Source organism: Salmo salar, chromosome ssa15, assembly GCF_905237065.1.
Source record: "Salmo salar chromosome ssa15, Ssal_v3.1, whole genome shotgun sequence".
Classification (NCBI taxonomy): Eukaryota; Metazoa; Chordata; class Actinopteri; order Salmoniformes; family Salmonidae; genus Salmo; species Salmo salar.
The window spans coordinates 37,694,391-37,711,399 of record NC_059456.1 but is presented as its reverse complement, the minus strand read 5'-3'; positions in this window follow the sequence as shown (position 1 = coordinate 37,711,399).

The following is a 17,009-nucleotide window of genomic DNA, read 5'->3' as shown; positions in this document are numbered from 1 at the left end:
TTTCCAACTGGTTTTATTACCAAAATATGGTTCCTTTCCCCATTTCTTTGATGTTCCCAGACTCTCTATATTTAACAGGACAGCAGTCCTTCAGGACAGCAGTCCTTCAGTAGGGTCAGAAAGAGAGGGGAAGGGAGAAAGGTATTTATGGGGGGGTCATAAACCTTACCCACAGGCCAACGTCATGACAGATGCTTTGTTGCAATAAAGGAAGCCGATTCTAGATTTAATTTTGGATTGGAGATGTTAATGTGAGTCTGGAAGGAGAGTTTACAGTCTAACCAGACACCCAGGTATTTGTAGTTTGACCATGTATTCTAAGTCAGAGCCGTCCAGAGTAGTGATGCTGGACGGGCGAGCAGGTGCGGGCAGTGATCGATTGAATAGCATGCATTTAGTTTTACCTGCGTTTAAGAGCAGTTGGAGGCCACGGAAGGAGAGTTGTATGGCATTGAAGCTCGTCTGGAGGTTAGTTAACACAGTGTCCAAAGAGGGGTTCAGAAGTATACAGAATGGTCTGCGTAGAGGTGGATCAGAGAATCACCAGCAGCAAGAGCAACATCATTGATGTATACAAAGAAGATAGTCGGCCCGAGAATTGAACCCATTGGCACACCCATAGAGACTGCCAGAGGTCCGGACAACAGGCCCTCCGATTTGACACACTAAACTCCATCAGAGAAGTAGTTGGTAAACCAGGCAAGGCAATGATTTGAGAAACCAAGGCTGTTGAGTCTGCCAATAAGAATGTGGTGATTGACAGAGTCGAAAGCCTTGGCCAGGTCGATGAATATGGCTGCACAGTAATGTCTCTTATCGATGGCGGTTATGATGTCGTTGGACCTTGAGCGTGGCTGAGGTGCACCCATGACCAGCTCTGAAACCAGATTGCATAGAGGAGAAGGTACGGTGGTATTCGAAATGGTCGGTAATCTGTTTGTTAACTTGGCTTTCAAAGACCTTAGAAAGACAGGGTAGGATAGATATAGGTCTGTAGCAGTTTGGGTCTAGAGTGTCACCCCCTTTGAAGAGGGGGATGACCGCGGTAGCTTTCCAATCTTTGGGAATCTCAGACGATACGAAAGACAGGTTGAACAGGCTAGTAATAGGGGTTGCAACAATTTCGGCAGATAATTTTAGAAAGAGAGGGTCCAGATTGTCTAGCCCGGCTGATTTGTATGGGTCCAGATTTTGCAGCTCTTTCAGAACATCAGCTATCTGGATTTGGGTGAAGGAGAAATGGTGGGGGCTTTGGCAGGTTGCTGTGGAGGGTGCCGGACAGTTGACCGGGGTAGGGGTAGCCAGGTGAAAAGCATTGCCAGCCGTAGAGAAATGCTTATTAAAATTCTCAATTATAGTGGATTTATCGGTGGTAACAGGGTTTCCTAGCCTCAGAGCAGTGGGGAGCTGGGAGGAGGTGCTCTTATTCTCCATGGACTTTACAGTGTCCCAGAAGTTTTTGGAGTTAGTACTACAGGATGCAAATTTCTGTTCGAAAAAGATAGCCTTAGCTTTTCTAACTGCCTGTGTATATTTGTTCCTAACTTCCCTGAAAAGTTGCATATCACGGGGGCTATTCGATGCTAATGCAGAACGCCACAGGATGTTTTTGTGCTGGTCAAGGGCAGACAGGTCTGGAGTGAACCAAGGACTGTATCTATTCCTAGTTCTACATTTTTTGAGTGGGGCATGCTTATATAAGACTTTGGTAACTAATCTGTGTGACACAGAAGAAAACAGAGACTGCAGAGGACATGCACATTAGGACTGTATTTTTGTTTTCAAGCACTCAACAAGCAATTAGTTATGACTGCCAAACTTTATGGTGAGAAAAAGTTGTCATAAAAAGCACTGGTCACTTTCATTTAAATCTGGAGCGGCCAAACAAATATTTTAATTACATTTCCATCGCTTGTTAAAAGAAGCCAAAAACAGAGACAATACTTTTTGGTGGGGAAACATAATGTTTAGAATGTGCTTTGCTTGGCCTTGATGGCTGTAAAACAGTAAACACACGTTTTATTATTCCAGAAAAGCTCAATTCCTCAATGTTAGGGAGCTTCTCCCATGGCCTTTGATCAGCCCAGAGCTATTTTTCTTCCCATAGCCATGCCACTGGCGGAAGTGGAGCCATTTGAGGACATTGGGGACGAAGGAGCAATGTGCAGGGATTCAGGGAGATGTCGCAGACACACAGGCGGACATGCACGGTCACTCACACACAGGCACACAGACACACAGTTTCAATTTCATGGTTCAAGTTTTAATGTCACATGCACAAGTACAGGGAAATGCCTTTCCTGCAAACCCAAAGCCCAACAATGCAATAATCAATAATCTAATACTAAAAAAAACACATGAGAAATAAGAAATATGAACACACACACACACCAGTGGAGACTGGTGACTTGAAAAATTGAGGAGGATGGGAGACCCGCGGTATAGGCGTAGAACGCATGGAGACGACAAAGTGTGTTTCAAAAATCGTCAAAAATAATTTGAACCTAAAGCATTTAATAAAGACATTTATAGTGCAATAGTATGGAGCGTCGGAATGAGAGGGCTACTAACAGTGTTGGAAAGGGATCATAGCAGTAGTTGAATGAGGGTATGAGGCATGAGTTGAGGTGTTCAGAGGCTTGACTTCAGTGCAGGACAGGATTTTACTGACAAGACAAAAAACAATCAATCATTGATGTGTAATAATGTGATTGTGTTTGTGTATGTGATTGCCTCTACATACAGTAATGAGAGAAAATTAATAGGGGTACTCACAGTGCTTGGAGAGGAAACATTCAATGTGCCAGTGGATGAGCGATCACATGAGTCGTAGCTTCAGTTCATGTCAGGAGAGAGTTGACAATGGTAGTGGATTGGAGTGGTCATCACCTCTTAATCAGGGAACAGGATAGCAGATACATTTCATTGCAGCTGCGCCACCGTAGGTTTGAACAATACGTTTCTCCATGATGTTAAACTCAGACATCTCAAAATTCATGAGGTTAAACACAGACTGCGCATCTCGCCCACTTGACACATCAAAGTAGCTCAAGGAATGTTCCTGAATAAAGCCCTGATCATCCACATACCTAACGATAACTGACAACTGCAAGCAGTCTGGTGGCACCATAGGTCCCAGAGTGGGGGGGAAATGTTTACCTCCTGGTGTCTGGAGTTTTTCCTTATCTGTTAACCTGACCAGGAATACTCTGGACCCTATAAGGTATGACAGTGATTAATCAGTTGTGAAAAAGGTTTTATATGGGCTATGATGGGACCAGTTTTTCCTAATCAGGTCACATGGTTTTAAAAAACTCCTGGCCCTGGGAGGATGAAAGCTGCAGTTTGACAGGGTTTTCTTATATTTGTTCATATAAATTATATTTAGACTATATTAGAAGGGGGATTTCCTTTACCCAGCCACATAGACAACAACTGATAGACAATTGAAGTCACAGGGCTGAGCTTGTTTTTTGCATGTTTGCAACTGTAGGCCTTATAAAAATGTCCTCACATCTGTCCTCACTATTATGTTGATTGATTCATTCCGGTTAATCATTTTGTATTGAAAACATATAGGGAGCCTAGCCAGCCCAATTTTGAATATAAACAACCTTTTATCACGTTCACATTTTCTCCTGACACACAAACACTATAAATACATAACGTTACCAATTAGTTACCCTGACCAGATGGACAGAGCACATAGGCTGTATGCAGCTGCTTTTATTAGCAGTCTTCAGTTGATCAGACTGAAAAATTGTCTTGTTTTCATTCCATACAGCATGTCAGATTTCTAATGTTTAGGTGTAGCCTAGGCTGTTGCAACATTTATGTCATAAGTTTTTGCTTGTGTCTGTCTGGAGTGACTATGTGTTATCATCTTTGCTAAATAAATACCGGAGGAAAGTGGAAAGCCTACTTGAGCGCACGCGAAAAAATGCGCTGTGTCAACCTCTCTTTTTAATCTAAATTTTAATGGATGATGCGATGGAAGCTATCAAATCATTCAGAATTGTTTTCTACATCCTAGAAAAGTGTCATGACGTTGGCCTCTTTTGGTACAGGGAGGACAGTTGACCCCCTCCCTTTTGCACCACCACCCAACCTACCTTCCCCCCAACCCAGGCCCTGTGTGAAAGGGTTGTAAAAACTCTAAAATTCCAGGAGAGTCTCTGGCCACATGGCCCATAGAGAGACAAAGGAAATTCTTCCAACTCATAGAATTGGAGAACCGAGCGACATGTGTGTTCTGGAGAAGGTATGGAAGATTAGTGAAGAATCCAGCTACGAACTGATCCGCTTGGTACAATTTTGTGATACTCAGAAGAGACAACATAGCCATATTACCATAAAACTGTTTATATAATAGCCTCAGCTTGAGACTTGCATCATAATGGGTGTATAGAATGTATTAATAAGGATAAAGCTTTTGTAATACATTGAGATGCGATGTACTGATGTAATGTGATAGAATTGTATTTCTGTAACCAAGTCTAACTCAGTCATAGGCACGCCCCCAGGGACCCATACAGGACCAGGCATCATTTGACAAGCCTGTTCTATGGGCACTATAAAACACCCCCTGATTTACATTTCCCCAGACCAGGCCTCCACTACATGGCCAATAGGTTTTACCATCCAATTCCTCTACTGAAAGTGAACCATACCACGTGATTAACTTTTAGACTATTGATACCGACAGAATAAGAACAAGTCTTTGATATTAATTATTAGTCTGCAGCTAAGTAAATTATATCATTGAACGCGAAGACCAACGAAACATCCATTCTATGACGACATTAATGAATGTCGCTCTGAAAGATCCATTCTAACCGAGAGAGAGAGAGAGAGAGAGAGAGAGAGAGAGAGAGAGAACGCGGACAAAAACTCCCCAACAGAACCGAACTCTCCAACAAGAATCAGAACGACACACTGAGCGTAAATATATATTGATTGCAATTGTTCCCGAATGAGTGAGCCTTCAATTGTCAATTGTTAATATTAATGAACTCTGTAGGTGTGCATTCTCAGCTGACCGTTTATGACCCATTGTCTAACAGACCAGCCATGCCTGTTAGCCATTAGCGCACATTACTATACCAATCCTTTGTGACGATAATTACTGTTTGTATGTTTTCTGTTAATTACTTAGTGTAGTAAATAAATGATTTTAAGACAATTGATGTATGGATGATTTTAGTAAAGACTGGGTTCGTGCAGATACAACAATTTACGACGTTTGGAATGAGACTGGACTCGAGGTAAAATACACCATTTAAACCAGAAGATAATCGGCCTATACTATAATAGAAGATAATATTATAGTACAGGAAAGTTATATTAGGAAAATTATAGCTTTGTAATCTGAATATTCTCCTTGGTGCCCCGATCTCCTAGTTAATTACAATTAAACAATATGATAATAATTACAGGGAGCTAATTGATAAACATGTCTTCAGTTTAATGGTACCCCCAAAGACACGACAAAAGACAGTCGAAAGTTCGATATGTTCAGCAAGTAAAGCATAGTAACGTGCAATAACCTCTGCAAGCTCCTTGTAGTTGCCCTTGTTGGCGGTACTTTCCCTCTCGTCGTGTCCTACCGATGCAGCTTTTTCCCAGAAGCTTGAATCTGATGTGGGCATTTATATGCTCCCTTCTTTTGTTTTGCCGTTTAGCTGAACGATCAGTGTTCTTCAGGTCACTGTAACCACCTTTTGACCAAGGTACAGACTTTCCAAAAAGCAGGCAGGGCCAGCAATACAGGCGGCTTGATGAAAGGCTCCCTGTTAACCAGCTATACTTTTTTTTTTTAGATCAGTTGGTATTGAACGCCCTCACCTTTTCATCCTTCTTCGTGAAACTGATGTCAGGCAAAGGTCGACCCTTGCTTTTAATTCGCACCTTTTCCGTGTACCTCAGAGAATGAAAGGGGTTCTTCAACAAAAAGTCCACAACATTTTCGTCAGCGTTGGCCGTTCTAACCATTCTAAAGGAGCTGGTAGCTAGCTAACTACTAAAGTCAGCAAGGCTAACTTAGATTTAAAAAAAAAAATTACCCTAACTGGATACAATTTTTTTAAATTCTAAAACCAGGGTATATACCTACTTCGTCTCCTGTAATTTGAAAAAACTAATTTGAATTGAATAATATCCCAAAAATGCTCAACTATCACTCTTCACTCTTAATCTCTATCCAACAATGTCACCAAGTTTCTCAACAGATAGAACCCCCATAATGCTCTGTGGCACAGTCCCAATACAACACACTAGGTTAGTTCTCTGATCCTAATTCTATGATTAGATGAACAGCATGTTAGTTCATACTGCAAAAGCTTTGATTGGTTGGAGGACATCCTCTGGAAGTGTTCATAATTACCATGTATGTCTATGGAAGGGGGTGAGGCCTGCAAGCCTCCTAGGTTTTGTATTGAAGTCAATGTAGCCAGAGGAGGATGGAAGCTATCTGTCCTCCGGCTACACCATGGTGCTACCCCAGAAGTTACTGTAGACCTTCATTGCAAAACAATCAATTATTTGGTGACATATGAATATATTTAGTATAGTTTTATCTAAAAATGTAAACTTTTTTAATGTTTGTAATGTTTTTATTTTTATGAAAAAATATGGTCCTCAACTTCCTTATCTGAGGAGCCTCCACTGACACGTGCGCGTGCGCGTGCGCACGCACGCACACACACACACACACACACACACACACACACACACACACACACACACACACACACACACACACACACACACACACACAGAGAGCTAAGCTCTGTCTTACTACACAAGGTTCTGTGAGGCAGATGGATAATTATGATTCCAAACGTCCACCTTGCAATTGAAACACTGGAGTAGCTCCAGAAGACAGTGCTGAAGCACACAGCTGAGGAACTGCTTTCACAGACACTTTACGTACGTCAGCACTCAGTCACAACCAGAGACGCAGGAAATCAGACACATGATTGCCACGTCTGGTGTGTTTACAGGCTGCAAAGATACCACCTCACTTTTCTATTTTCTTTGCATCTCACAGACAAAGAAAAAAAAACACGAGTGTCACGCCCTGACCAGGTGAACTCTTCTATTTTGGTCAGGGTGTGGCATTTCTATAGTTTATTTTCTATGTTTTGGTATAGCCTTGCTTTGGGGCGTATTTCTATGTTGGGTTCTGTAGATTCCCAATCAGAGACAGCTGTCGCTAGTTGCCTCTGATTGGGGAATCATATTTAAGTTCCTTTTCCCCCCACGATGTTTGTGGGTTGTTGTCTCTTTTGTTGGAGCAGTAGCGATACGTGTATTCTCTGTTTTGACCGTGTTATTTCAATCTGTAATAAATAACATGTGTTCGCTCCCAGCTGCGCCTTGGTCCACTTCTTCCTTCCTGCACGACGATCGTTACAACGAGATGATATATTGTATAAGTACATCCACAGTCTGTGTATCAGAAAGGAATCCTCTCTGCGTGCTACTGTAACCATTTCTGTGTCCTATGCAGTAGCCCTGGACTATGTTGAGCCACAGTGAAGCCATGAAACATCCCAAATCCCATTAATATTTCATTTTGCTGTAATAATGCTTCTATTCCATAGAGGTATCATTGTGAATGGCCTCCCAGGGAACTATGCAAGCCAGGAATGTTGGGAGAGTTATGACCGAGAGAGAGTAAGGGTGAGAAGGTGCTCTCCCGTCCTGATAAGATCTAATGGAAATTAGTTATCAATAGTGTTTACTTTCAACAGAAATATGACATTGTCCAATTTGGTAATGCACAAAATGTCCCAGCCCTCATAGAGTTATTGCAATGGTGGTGACATGTATTGTGCTAGATATTAATGCAATTAATTAAAAGCACAATGTTGTCACTAGTCCATACCATTACACATAATAACAATTCAATTCTAATACCCATAGTGTGGCATATTGTTTTTACAATCATAACATGGCAGAAAATTGCTACAAAACACATCGCTGGCTGCCAAAAGTAGTTTTACAGGCCCAGTAAACACATATGATTTGGTTTTATCTGATTATTTACAGCCCAAATAATCCATTAGGGAATGAATCTCATTCTGATCTGCTTTGGACTGGTAGAGACCAAAGGAGAGTCGTTGTAACAAAGACACCCAACACGCAGAGTAAAAGGGTGCAATATCAGGCTATGTTTATGAAACAGACTACCCTGCTGTAGGATAACTGTTTTCACAGTGATATAACAGCAGACGGGTGGATCCCACCCTCTCTTAGGCCGTACCAGGATGACTGGGGTCAGTGTTATCATGTTGATTCACATTTCTCCCTGTTATTTCATATCCCTGATGCCTGTTGGCTGCAGCACCAGGGGGCAGGGATACTGAGGGACAGATCTGCCATGCCCAGTAATATGAAACAATATTATTCAACCACATATTTCTTTTTAGAACACCATCCATTGTTCAGTCATGAGTAGGGCCAGGAGTTTTGCTGTCCACGTAACATGTAACCTGAGGACATACACACTTTGAAAGAAATCTGCTATCTAGAACCAAAAAGGGTTCTTCAGCTGGCACACATGTAGAACCCTTTCCCAAAATGGTTCTACCTGGAATCAAAAAGAGTTCTACCTGGAACCTAAAAGGGTTCGGCTATGAGGACATTCAAAGAACCCTTTTGGAACCCTTTTTGTCAAAGAGTGTAGCCAATAGCTAATGCCCATTCTGGTCAGCTCACACGGTCAGGAAGAACTCTTTCAGTTCTGGATACTATAAAGTGACAATTAGTGGCATTGGCTGAACGTGGATGAACGTGTTTTTTTGTAGTTGCTGTTGGTCTTGTTTTGTTGTTGTTTATCTGCGTGGTTTATGGTTTGCTTATTTTAGAAGCGATGTCCATTTCATAATCACATTTCTCTCCCATCAAATGAGAACATGGAGCCTCCGCATCTGTCGCACCCTCCTCTTAATGTCTCCTGATCTGTTATTTGTGGCATTTATATCTTCCGCAGTATAATTGCATCTTATGATATGGGTGACTTTGCAAAGCTTTATTTATTATTTTAAGTCCAAGATTGTCCATATGCTTTAGATTTGCTATTTATACCATTTTTGGACTGGGTTTTGTCTCAGTGATTTGGTAAGTACCATAGTCTTTGCCTTTCTGACTCTCAAACCTCACTTAGAGGGCCAGAGAATAATGATAATCATTGTGACACTCATGACAGTAATAAGTGTTTTGTACTAACATTTCAAATGACTTGGCATGTGCAGGTATTGTGGTAATTGTCGGTTTGAGTCTGAGGAGGGTAATTCATATCAAACTAGCTCTCTGGAGAGTATCACGGCCACCCATAGCTGATTTAACTGTGTTATTACTGACAGCTAGCAGACACAAACACAGACACAGAGCTCAGCTTAAACACACCCTGAGCATGGGATATGTCACCAAGAGCTTTCAACACCCTTCTGAAAGGCCATTTTCAGTACCTTGTGTTGTGACAATTTACAGGAAAACATAGGCGTTATGGCACCAAAATGAGTCGTTAGGACTCCTCCGGAATGTCCCCGAGGACATTTATAAGATGTCCCCGAGGACATTTTTAGGATGTTCTTGGGACATTGTGTCATGGTCCCCTGGAAGTTTTTGTGTAGTTCCCGGGTTGTCCCATAGACGTCACCTGATGGTCGCAAAGAAACTTCATTACACATCATCACTTGTAACTGTTGCCAACCGCATCAAGGCCATGATTGGTGAACCACTGAGCCATTCACACAGCTCTCTGTCTTTTAGCAATGCTAGGCACACACAAACAGTGCTTTAAACATGGTCTTTTCAACGTACATATTTTACGAACTTTGATATACGATTACAGTCCTCACCTGGGATTTGAACTCACAATGTCTCACTTCACGGCATTCCAATCTTCCTGCTACACCACCATGTCTGTATCAATGACTGATTTCACCTGTAGGCCTATTCCTACTCTTTGCACTTCAAAGTAAATCTCAACTCTGTTAAAAATACATTCAAGAAAAACTATTATATTTATCATAGTGAATCAGGAGTAACATTAAAACCGAATAATATGCCCCACCAACATTAGACAACTACAGTATACTGAAAATCCAAACTCAAATTGCTCAAATAAGTACATGAAATCAATGAAATAATAGTCAGATTAACTGATAACTAAAATAGCTGTGCAGGTGGTACTATTTTGCTGAGTGCAGATGGGTAATGAATGTGTAAGGGAAATTCTACAGACTTTATGGTTCAGCAGAAAGATCAGCATACACCAAATCCAGAGGTTATGAGTTCAAATCAGTACTAAGATGAAAGATATTTACACTATTTTAGCTGAACAGCATACCACCTTCCTTAAACCCCCCATACAATTTCATTACTTTACTTATAATGGTTTGGGACACCTGTGAACATCACGGGACAAAAATGTCCAGGGGACCATGACACAACGTCCCAAGAATGTTCAGTAGACCTTCATGGGGACCATGACACAATGTCGCAAGAACGTCCTCAGGGCAAACTGGGAATGAGATAAAACCTCCAAGGGACCATGACACAATGTCTCAAGAAAGTTAAGGGGATCTTCAGGAGACCATGAAAAATGTCCTATGAGCTTTCTACAAACGCACTCAGGGACGTCCCCATGACAAACCGGGAACTAGACAAAACCTCCAGGGAACCATGAAACAACGTCCCAAGAACATCCTAAAAATGTCCTTGGGAACTTCCCAGGGAAAAACCGTGACTTCGACAAAACCTCCAAGGGGCCATGACACAATGTCCCAAGAACGTCTTAAACACATCCTTGGGACAACAGCCACTCTCAAGGTCCTAAATGATATCATAAACGCCACCATAAGAGACAGTACTGTGCAGTTGTATTCATCGACCTGGCCAAGGCTTTCGACTCTGTCAATCATCACATTCTTATTGGCAGACTCGACAGCCTTGGTTTCTCAAATGATTGCCTCGCCTGGTTCACCAACTACATCTCAGACAGAGTTCAGTGTGTCAAATCGGAAGGCCTGTTGTCTGGACCTCTGGCAGTCTCTATAGGGGTGCCACAGGGTTCAATCCTCGGCCGACTCTTTCCTCTGTATACATCAATGATGTCGCTCTTGCTGCGGGTGATTCTCTGATCCACCTCTACGCAGACAATACCATTCTGTATACTTCTGGCCCTTCTTTGGACACTGTGTTAACTAACTTCCAGACAAGCTTCAATACCATACAACTCTCCTTCCGTGGCCTCCAACTGCTCTTAAATGCAAGCAAAACGAAATGCATGCTCTTCAACCGATCGTTGCCCACACCTACCCACCCGTCCAGCATCACTACTCTGGACGGTTCTGACTTAGAATATGTGGACAACTACAAATACCTGGGTGTCTGGTTAGACTGTAAACTCTCCTTCAAGACTCATATTAAGCATCTCCAATTCAAAATGAAATCTAGAATCGGCATCCTATTTCGTAACAAAGCATCCTTCACTCATGCTGCCAAACATACCCTCGTAAAACAGACTATCCTATCGATCCTTGACTTCGGCAATGTCATTTACAAAATAGCCTCCAACACTCTACTCAGCAAATTGGATGCAGTCTATCACAGTGCCATCTGTTTTGTCACCAACGCTCCATATACTACCCACCACTGCGACCTGTATGCTCTCGTTGGCTGGCCCTCTCTTCATATCCATTGCCAAACCCACTGGCTCCAGGTCATCTATAAGTCGTTGCTAGGTAAGGCTCCGCCTTACGTCAGCTCACTGGTCACCATAGCAGCACCAACCCGCAGCACGCACTCCAGCAGGTATATTTCACTGGTCACACCCAAAGTCAATTCCTACTTCGGCCGCCTTTCCTTCCAGTTCTCTGCTGCCAATGACTGGAACGAACTGCAAAAATCACTGAAGCTGGAGACTCATTTCTCCCTCACTAACTTTAAGCATCAGCTGTCAGAGCAGCTCACAGATCACTGCACCTGTACATAGCCAATCTGTAAATAGCCCATCCAACTACCTCATCACCATATTGTTATTTCTTTTATTTCTTTTGCTCTTTTGCTCCTCAGTATCGCTACATGCACACTCATCTTCTGCACATCTATCACCCCAGTGTTTAATTTGTCATACTGTAATAATTTCGCCACCATAGCCTATTTATTGCCTCACCCCCCTTATCCTACCTCATTTGCACACACTGTATATAAACTTTCTCTATTGTATTATTGACTGTATGTTTGTTTATTCCATGTGTGACTATGTTGTTGTTTGTGTCGCACTGCTTTGCTTTATCTTGGCCAGGTTGCAGTTGTAAATGAGAACTTGTTCTCAACTGGCTTACCTGGTTAACCTGTTGGGGTTAGGGGGCCGGATAAAAAACGTACCCGATTTAAACTGGTTACTACTCTTGCCCAGAAACGAGAATATGCATATAATTAGTAGATTTGGATAGAAAACACTCTAAAGTTTCTAAAACTTTTTGAATGGTGTCTGTGAGTATAACAGAACTCATATGGCAGGCCAAAACCTGAGAAGATTCCATGCAGGAAGTGCCCTGTGTGACAATTTGTTGTCCTTCTGTTGCATCTCTCTCAGAATTACAGCATCTGTGCTGTTCCCTCACACTTTCTAAGGCTTCCATTGGCTCTCTAAAGCCTTTAGAAAGTGGAATGACGCGTCTCCTGTCTCTGGGCAAAGTACAGCAGCAGAGTTTGTAAGTGGCCTGCCTGGGGACAGTGACACTGGAGATGCGCATTCACAAGACTTCGCCATTTTTTCTTTCTCTCTTTGAATGAATACAACATTGTCCGGTTGGAATATTATCGCTATTTTACGAGAAAAATAGCACAAAAATTGATTTTAAACAGCGTTTGACATGCTTCTAGGTACGGTAATTCAATATTTCGATTTTTTTTGTCACGAAATGCGCTCACGCGTTACCCTTCGGATAGTGACCTGAACGCACGAACAAAACGGAGGTATTTGGATATAACTATGGATTATTTGGAACCAAAACAACATTTGTTGTTGAAGTAGAAGTCCTGGGAGTGCATTCTGACGAAGAACAGCAAAAGTAATCCAATTTTTCTAATAGTAATTCTGAGTTTAGGTTGTCCCAAACTTGGTGGGTGTCAAATTAGCTAGCCGTGATGGCTGAGCTATGTACTCAGAATATTGCACAATGTGCTTTCGCCGAAAAGCTATTTTAAAATCTGACATAGCGTTTGCATAAAGGAGTTCTGTATCTATAATTCTTAAAATAATTGTTATGTATTTTGTCAACGTTTATCATGAGTAATTTAGTAAATTCACTGGAAGTTTGCGGTGGGTATGCTAGTTCTGAACATCACATGCTATGCTAGGTCCTAAGGACGTTGTACCGAAACCCTTAATAGGATACCTAATGGGAATGTCGCCGAATGTCCTCAGGATGTCCCCTGTTTGGTTGGTAACTCATTGTCATGTCTATATTGATTTTCTGATGTTTTTAGCTGGGTACTTTCGAACTGAAGATTTTGGATGAATTTTAATTTGCCCAGTTATAGTCTGTTATAAGTTATAGTAAGTTATTATCTGGCTTTGTTTATTTATTATCTTTGACTTGAGGTTTTATGAGTATCAACACCCTCTAATTTTAGCCTGTCATTGATGCTACAGCCTTCTGTTGATTCATTCATGGCTTTTTTTCAGACTTTGCCCAAAACGAGTCTGATTGTTTCCTGGAAGTCATCTCCACCCCTTGAGAATGTAACTTTATTTGAGTACAATTTAGATAACTATTATTCACAGGCCAATGTGTCAGCATACAGGGGGTTAGGATATATTTTTTTAAATATAAATCTAATAATAAAAGTTATATTTGTTTAACTCTTCCCTGCAGTCAATGAACAAAAAACGCCCTCTCTGGTCTCTTGGGTGGAATGTTATTAATATTTTTCATAATTTCATAATTAATAAAGTTGGGTTTTTTTACGATGAAAATCCAGTGTTTCTGACATCTACTTTAACAAAGTGCAGGACAAACAATTGACCATGATGTATACAATCTGGAGTATCAGTCGTTATCTGAAACAGATGTTGTTTTAGCTAATTTTCTTTTCTTAACTACAATTTTGGACTCGGTTAGTGTTTGAACTTTGACCTTCCAGTCTTTGTCAATGTGCTGCCTGAGCCAGAGAGACATGCAGCACTTGTTGCTGGGAGGGATTGTTTGGCCTTATTTGTTGCAGGAGGTCCTCCTCAAGGCCTTGCTTTGAGAACTGTAAACGCAGACATGGGTCACTTCCTGGTGTAATTACTTTCCCGACTCCCTGCATCAGGAACTTCCAATTCCGGATTATTAATAGCTGTGACTGTTGAAAGGCATCATTAACTAAGAACAAAGAGGGAAGGAACAACACACTGTGCAGATGTTTTCTATTTAACAATGAGAATGTCACTTTTATACTGAGTGGCAGATTCCACAGGGGATTGTCATTGTCGAGGTGATCGACGTGGGAAATAAGGTCGCAAAAGTACACTGTTTCTGCATGAGATGTATTTAAGATAGCATGTTCTGTGTAATGAAAAACGTTATTGTGCTCTTCACAGTCATGAACAGTTGAAGTCGGAAGTTTACCTACACTTAGGTTGGAGTCATTAAAACTTGTTTTTAAACCACTCCACAAATTCTTGTTAACAGACTATAGTTTTGGCAAGTCGGTTAGGACATCTACTTTGTGTATGACACAAGTCATTTTTCAAAAGAATTGTTTACAGACAGATTATTTCACTTATAATTCACTGTATCACATTTCCAGTGGGTCAGAAGTTTACCTACACTAAGTTGACTGTGCCTTTAAACAGCTTGGACAATACCAGAAAATTATGTCATGGCATTAGAAGCTTCTGATAGGTTAATTGACATAATTTGAGTCAATTGGAGGTGTACCTGTGGATGTATTTCAAGGCCTACCTTAAAACTCAGTGCCTCTTTGCTTGACATCATGAGAAAATCAAAAGAAATCAGCCAAGACCTCAGAAAAAAAATGGTAGACCTCCACAAGTCTGGTTTATCCTTGGGAGCAATTTCCAAACGCCTGAAGGTACCACGTTCATCCTTTCAAACAATATTACGCAAGTATAAACATACTGGGACCGGGCAGCCGTCATACCGCTCAGGATGGAGACGCGTTTTGTCTCCTAGAGATGAACGTACTTTGGTGACAAAAGTGCAAATCAATCCTAGAACAACAGCAAAGGACCTTGTGAAGATGATGGTGGAAACAGGTACAAAAGTATCTATATCCACAGTAAAACGAGTCCAATATCGACATAACCTGAAAGGCCGCTCAGCAAGGAAGAAGCCACTGCTCCAAAAACGCCATAAAAAAAGCCAGACTACGGTTTGCAACTGCACATCGGGACAAAGATCGTACTTATTGTAGAAATGTCCTCTGGTCTGATAAAACAAAAATAGAACTGTTTGGCCATAATGACCATCGTTATGTTCGGAGGAAAATGGGGGAGGCTTGCAAGCTGAAGAACACCATCCCAAGCGTGAAGCAGCATCATGTTGCAGCAGGATCATGTTGTGTGGGTGCTTTGCTGCAGGAGGGACTGGTGCACTTCACAAAATAGATGGCATCATGAGGCAGGAACATTATGTGGATATATTGAAGCAACTTCTGAAGACATCAGTCAGGAAGTTAAAGCTTGGTCGCAAATGGGTCTTCCAAATGGACAATGACACCAAGCATACTTCCAAAGCTGTGGCAAAGTAGCTTAAGGACAACAAAGTCAAGGTATTGGAGTGGCCATCACAAAGCCCTGACCTCAATCCTATAGAAACTTTGTGAGCAATATGAAAAAGCGTGTGCGAGCAAGGAGGCCTAGAAACCTGACTCAGTTACACCAGCTCTGTCAGGAGGAATGGGCCAAAATTCACCCAACTTATTGTGGGAAGCTTGTGTAAGGCTACCTGAAATGTTTGACCCAAGTTAAACAATTTAAAGGCAATGCTACCAAATACTAATTGAGTGTATCTTCTGACCCTAATTGAGTGTAACTTCTGACCCACTCGGAATGTGATGAAAGAAATAAAAGCTGAAATAAATAATTCTCTCTACTATTAAACTGACATTCACATTCTTAAAATAAAGTGGTGATCCTAACTGACCTTAGAAAGGGAATTTTCCCTAGATTAAATGTCAGGAATTGTGAAAAACTGAGTTTTAATGTATTTGGCTAAGATGTATGTAAACTTCTGACTTCAACTGTATAACTGCGTGCTGTGCTGTGCTGAACTGTCTTGCCTGCAGTGTATATTCCATCAGGCCTGCTCGGTGCTGGGTGGATTCCAATGTATGGAAAGATAGAGAGGAGATTTCCTCTGCTAGGGCTTTATTCAAGGGGGCTAAACAAACACTGTGTATACTCAGCGTCTGGCTGTATAGTACAGTGTACGAAAAACATGGCTCATAAGGAATCACAGGAGCTTAATGTAGACTGGGTAATTTGTGGCTGGCTCCAGACAGTGGACATTACATCTTCCAGCCCAGTGACCGCATTGACGCCTGTGTGGAGGCTTTGTTATCCTTCCCTGGCTCTGCTGCTTATGCCCTGTGAATACAGTAGAGTTGGGCCGCATTATGTACACAGTAAGCAAACAATTACTAAAACAGCAGTATGAAGCCAGTAAATGTATTTGTTTTGTGTTTGTTTTGGGATGTGGGATTTAAACATGATATACTGTATTTTGTGCTGTGTTTTGTCTTAATATTATGTATTGAAAGATCAGTCACGCACAGGTGTACGCACGCACACGTGAACACTCTCAGAGACGCACAGAGATAGGCAAGGAATGTCGTCCAGGAGTCTTCCAGAAACATTAAATTATAAAATTCAACCCCCCTCCCCCCACAGTGTTCAGTATGTCGTTTGCTTGACCTCTCTGTAATTTTCCTGAAGGACATCCTGAAGAGGAACAATAGCGGAGAACAAAGTGGAGCAGCAG